Consider the following 6,000-nt stretch of genomic DNA (forward strand, 5'->3'; position numbering starts at 1 on the left):
GATTCAGACATTCATTCCATGCACCATTACCCATGGAAGAAGGAAAAATAGACTATTATAACTGTAAGTGAAATACTCTAAGCTAATGGACAGTATAAGAGATGTGTACTTTGCCCATACACACTATTGGTTTAGAAAGAGAGTGCATGACTTTGACATGCCTTCCTCTAATGGAAAAGCAGTTAATAACATAGAATATTCTTTCTTGGAAGAGATGTGATTGCCAGCCACCTGTCTTATGTGGGAAGAACAGGTTTGTGAATAAGGTTTGTGAGAGAGAAATATCTTTAGGCTCGGTTAAGAGACTTTTTGACACTAGAGAGCTAGTAGTAAAGTATAGTAGAGCCATTTGCTTTTTACTGCTGACCAATTAAGATGGAAAATGTGTGAATTGAATGTCCTTGCTAAACAGCAACAAGAAAGGATCTCTCCTGTGTGATAATTGTAAGTAGTGGAGAGGGTGCTCTTGTGATTTTTCTGCCTACAGTCTCTCTTGCTTTTATACGTTAGCTTTTGAGGCAGTAGCATGGATTTCATACACACATCTGTGTTTAGATATATATATAAAACTACATAAAACTTTGTAAACAAAAAGGAGGGTCAACTGTCAAATAACTTGCTTGGTTACATTCACATCTGTTGTGTGAGATTTGCTTTCACATCATGAGCCTTTCTTCCCAAAGCTCTTCTTAAGAGTTTTTCTGCTTAATTCACATGAAAGCCACCCAGTTCCATCTTTTGAATACTGTGTTTAGTTGACAAAGCTTCAGTCCTATGCAAACTTTTCCCCTCTGTCCCATGCTACAAACACAGCTAATCTTTCTGAGCAATGCTTAGAAGTGTCTGCTTTTAACTAACACAGTATGTGTCAGGAGAGTAAGACTAAAAGGCTTTAAGTGACTGGGGCCTGTCTGCAAACCATTTCAGTCTTCAACTATACCATTTCTTTTCTTTACTTATCTGCTTGTTGATGACCACAGTTTATGCATGTCCTGTCTCTTTCTAAAGATGTTGGAACTGAACTCAGTTGTCTCCTGGTGCTATGTAAAAGGATATTCCTGGAGGCATTCAGTCTGCTTTGGACTGGACCCTTAAGGTGTAAATAACTATATTGTCCTTGCAGAGGGCAGACATAAAGGAAACAAGGTGCACAGCTTTCATGCAAAAATCATATTCCATAGATTCTTTCTAGTGCCCTTTCTAGGGCAACCTATAGATGTAACCATATACCCTTCATTTCCAAAACTTTGTCTGACCTTACTAATGACTGAAAAGCTTAAAAAGCCTTTGGGTCAAAACAACCCTTCTAGAATTAGTGACACTTTGAAAAGACATAGTTGATTTTGCTGTTTGAATTTTCATTTTCTTTTAGATTCTCTGTGCACTACTCAGAAAATTCTCCTTGATCTACTCACCAGCTTTTCCTTAAACGTTCACAGTCTGCCCAGATTTGTGTTTTTCTCCTACTTAGGATTTACTTCAATCCCATTCTTAGTCTCTTAATGTGCCTTGGTCCTTGGTTCATTTCCTTGCCAGCTGTAAACCTTTTTGTTCCTCAGTTCCATTTCCTTCCTAAAAGATGTTGGTCCTCTGGTTCCTCTCCTTGTCCTGGCCAGGTACCTCTGGATGTCTCAATTATTTCTCCAACAAATCCTTTGCTACCTTGTGATGTTGCATCTGTAAGAGAAGGATGCCTCGGCAGGTCACTAGTTTTCTCTGCTGGCTTTTCTCTGACTCCTAAAGATTTTGCATGGTCTTATCTTTCTTTAAGTCAGTGGGCTGTCGGATCCATGGCTTATTTAACGCTAGGCACACTTCAGATCTCTGCTAGTATGAAAAGTGCAATTGAGTCAACTAAGATTGCCGTGCCATGCTGGGATCTTGATAGTTTTTAGCAAAAGTAATGTGGAGATGGGGGCTGCCTTGAAAAAGGGAGGGATGGCTTTAGTCCAGTGCACATAGAGGACCTAGCTTGTGTGATAGCTGGTTGGAGAAAGTGGTTCAATAAACATTACTAATAACAACACTTTTATCATACAAAATGGAATAGCTTTTATTTTCTGACATAATATGAAAAACTGTCTGACTTGCAAAGTTTATCATCGTATTTAATTGATAAGCATGGTAGGAATACTGATCATAAAACAGCAGGCTGTAGCCTCTGAGATCCCTATGAAGTATATTAACGAATTGTGACATATAAATTATGTTTTCTTGTAAAATTTGTTATACATTATAACTCCAATTATTATTTGGACTTAAAAAGCAAAACAAAAAAACAACACCACAAAACAAACAGAAATAACAACCCCAAGCCAATAAAACCCCATGCATGTAGAACTTTATAAAGTACTTAAATTTTGCTTCATTCTACAAATTGAAATCAGTTGGAAAATTTCTGGATAGGATAGGAGCAGAGATTTTTCCTGCACTGAACACATCTGAAAATTCCATTATTTGTATCTATAGTTAGTGTTTAGGGAAAAGTCTAGGAATGCTAAGAGCTGAGGCTGTGGTTGTGTCATCTTCATCTGATGTGGAAGGGGCTTCTAAGTGAATGGAAGATTAAAGTTATCTTTGATATTGGGTTTATTGCAACTCATAAGGCTATTAATTAAATGGCCAAGACTTATTAATGATGAGAGAATTATTAATTAACAGAGAATTATAGCTTCATCAGGATGTTCTCTTCTGGATGTGAATTGTAATGCCTCCTAATTTTGACATGGGTATAACCAGCTTAAGCCTGGCTATGTTGAAAAAAGTTTAAAGTTTTATTATTTCTGTAGGCCTAATTGTTCTCCGAGTTACTTAATTTTAGCTGAACAAATTGTGGTAAGGTAGGAGGGCTTTTGTGGAAAGGTAAGGAGAGGGAAGCTTTGTGGCATGGCTTATTTGAGCATTGACCTTTAGTTTCTTGAAACGTCAAAATATGGGGACTAGAACACGGAATTGTCTAACTCTGGTGAAAGTTAGACCAAAAAGCTCTCGGCTTATGCCAGGAGCACATGCATGCGTGGCAGACCAAGCAACAGAATTAACGTACCTTCAGATTCACTCCCAGCTCTTAAAACGCTGACTTGCCTTTCTTCCTCTGGCTGCTGCCCTTGCAATCCTCCTTTCTGGTTATCAGCCGCTTCCTCAGAGCGTGGCAGGTCTCCCTTCACACTCCTGCTCAGCCAGGAGGCTTGGGCAGTTGCTCTCGTGCATACGAGGTCAGCAGCCTCCCTCAGGAGGTACCTGTAGCTCTGCCCTGGGGCCACACTGGAGCCCTGAACCTCAGAGAGATGCCAGCACGCCGCATTTTCCTCTTCCACCCCAGAGGGATCACCCACAAGGGCAGCAGCAGTCATCATCATGTCTGCCCAAGTGCATTGCCTACGGCTGCTCCAAGAGTCAAGGGTTAGATGATCTGGTCTAAGTTCTGTGTCTAGGACTTCTCAGTAGTGGTTAGGCTGAATGCACACTCCCTAAGGAAGGTAATGGAGGCTAACTGATCCTCACCTATTGCAAATCTGAGGTAAGTGGCATCTTTCTACTTTCTCAGTCCTTGCCAAAATACTTGACAGGAGTTGAGGGGAAGCAACGTTCTTGGTTTAGACATACAATTGCCAGTGCAAGTCAGAATTCAGCTTGTAAAGCTGAATACATGAGAGAGAATTTCACTAAGGGAAGTGAAAGAGAGAATACTACACAAATTCATTTGAGAAATACATCTACAAAATACCATTAGGTACAATTCCCTTTGCTTAATATAAATACGGCTCTGCCTAAGCCTTTAACAGGTCTGTAGCCATGGCATTTAATTGCCAGCTGCCTTTAAACCTTGAGCAGGTCAGCAGAGACACAATGCCATCAGGGATAATTTGTCATTTATGTATTTCCATGGAGTGATATATAATGTCTTGCTGAGAAGGGTCCTTGTGGGTGTCAAATACTGCTGCTGCCTGTAATGGAAATAAAGGAAAAAAATAAAAGGCTGGCAAATAGATGTTTCTGTAAATGTAACTTTTAGTTTGCAAGTAACCTTGAGGCTAAAAGATAATTCCACCTCTGCTGGGGGGCAGTAATGAGGTGGCAGGTGAACAATTCAACCTCTGTGTTATTTATTGATTGAAAACAACTCCCAGCATGGGTGCTGCTTCTGAAATTTATTGAAGCCAATTGAACATACAGTGTGTGATATACACAGACTTGCTCTCTTCTTCCCTTCCCTCATTTCAATTTTTAAGTGCTTCCTAGAGACAGATATAGAACCAGTCATCGTGTCTGGCATGTGGTGTGCATTTAGGGCTGGAGCCAAAACCTATTGAAGTCATCGGTTGTCTTTCAATTGACTTCGACTGGCTTTGGCTCACGCCTTCAAGACAAGAGGGGAAAAAAAACAGAAAACAAAAGGAAAAAGTATGTTGTATGTGGCTCTGTCTACAAGAGCTGAAATTGCTGATGAAAACTCAAACCCTGATCCTTGTTTAAATCCTTAAAGGAAGGGGAGATAGGCAGGAAGGGGAACTAATGCTGTGTATCGTTCTGGTACCACGTAACCCAGTCTGCTTCTTTATGTGGATACCCAGATCACAGGCCTCACCTGCAGACTTGGGTTTTGTCTGTAAGCATTGCTCATAGAGTCGTGGCTTATTTCTCTGTGCTATTAGGCTTTCACTGGGGCAGTGTGTGCTGCATTTATTCCCTGTGTGCCTGCCTGCTGGACGGGACATGCGCCAGGCACGCAGAGCCATGAGAGCGTGGGTGGGTTAGGGCAGGTACAGGTACAGGTATGAGCCCCTTCTCACATGATGGCTACTTATCACACTTGGACTGTTTCTGCCGGTACGACCAGGTGCTTCAGACTCTGTGCTGCACATCATGGAGAGCTTTCATGGAGCTGATTACTTTGGTCATCAGCATTGTTCTACAACAGAGAGGGCTTTTATGGAATTGAGGCAAATAATCACCCTACCGCTATAAGGAACTCCTGCCCGTAGTGAAATAACACTTGCTTGTTTATACTCCTAATGGCCTTCCCTTGGATGACAGGGGAAAAACATAATATTTTATTTAATGTATCTTCCCTTGGTCTCAAGCTTTTTTTTTTTTTTTTTTTTTTTTTTTAGATGAGATGAAATATTTCAAAAAAAATGATGGTCTCTTTTCTCTTTTAATCAGAAAAAGAAAAAAAAAATCTTGAGTGCTGTTCTAAATACATGCCTCCTAACCTGGATTTTACTGAGCTTGCACTTGCTCAGAGAGACCTGCTTAGGTGCCCTCTCTGTGTGTGTTTCCACTGAGCCCCGCAGGCTGTGCTGTGCCAGGGCAGTGATGTTTCATTCGAGGGGGCCAACGCTGTCCCTGCCGAAATACCACCACAAAGAGCCTGAAGGGATGAGGTTGAGCACAGGTTTCTGGCATGGCTCTGGGCCCCAGGCAGCTGAGTGTGTGATAACAGCCTTTGCAGGGGGAGAAGGTGAAAACACAGAGGAGTTCAGCACAAGGCAGCCGAGTTAGCTACAGCGGCTGGGAACAGAGGGCTGCAGTGAGTGTCAGGAGATGGGGAGATGCAGTTTAGGGATACCATTTTAGAGGAGAGATTTAAACAGCTATAACCCCCAAATGTGGTAGGGAGTATTGTCCTTTATATTTCGCAGTGATGGACAAGCTCTCACGTAGTGCAGGATATTTTTTTAAAAACTCACCTAGTTTTCTGTTGCTATGACCCCCTCGCCCCTCTGCACTGGCTTGCTGCCTCAGAGTTAGCATTTCTCCTCTTCCACAGAGACAACCTGTGCTGTTTGTCTAAAACCCTGGTGTCGTGCACTTGGCTCAAGCCATGACAAGGATCTGCTAAAACATTTTTCTTCCAATGCCAGCAGATTTGGGCTTGCCTCAGGTTAGTAATGATCAATGGGCCTTCAGTATAAGACACTATTTTTTGTCTATCATGCTCATGAAGACTTCACCTTTTTTTTTTTTTTTTTTTTTTTTTTTTTTTTTTTTAAAAAA

This window comes from Oxyura jamaicensis, chromosome 4 (genome assembly GCF_011077185.1).
Source record: "Oxyura jamaicensis isolate SHBP4307 breed ruddy duck chromosome 4, BPBGC_Ojam_1.0, whole genome shotgun sequence".
In the NCBI taxonomy this organism is placed as follows: domain Eukaryota; kingdom Metazoa; phylum Chordata; class Aves; order Anseriformes; family Anatidae; genus Oxyura; species Oxyura jamaicensis.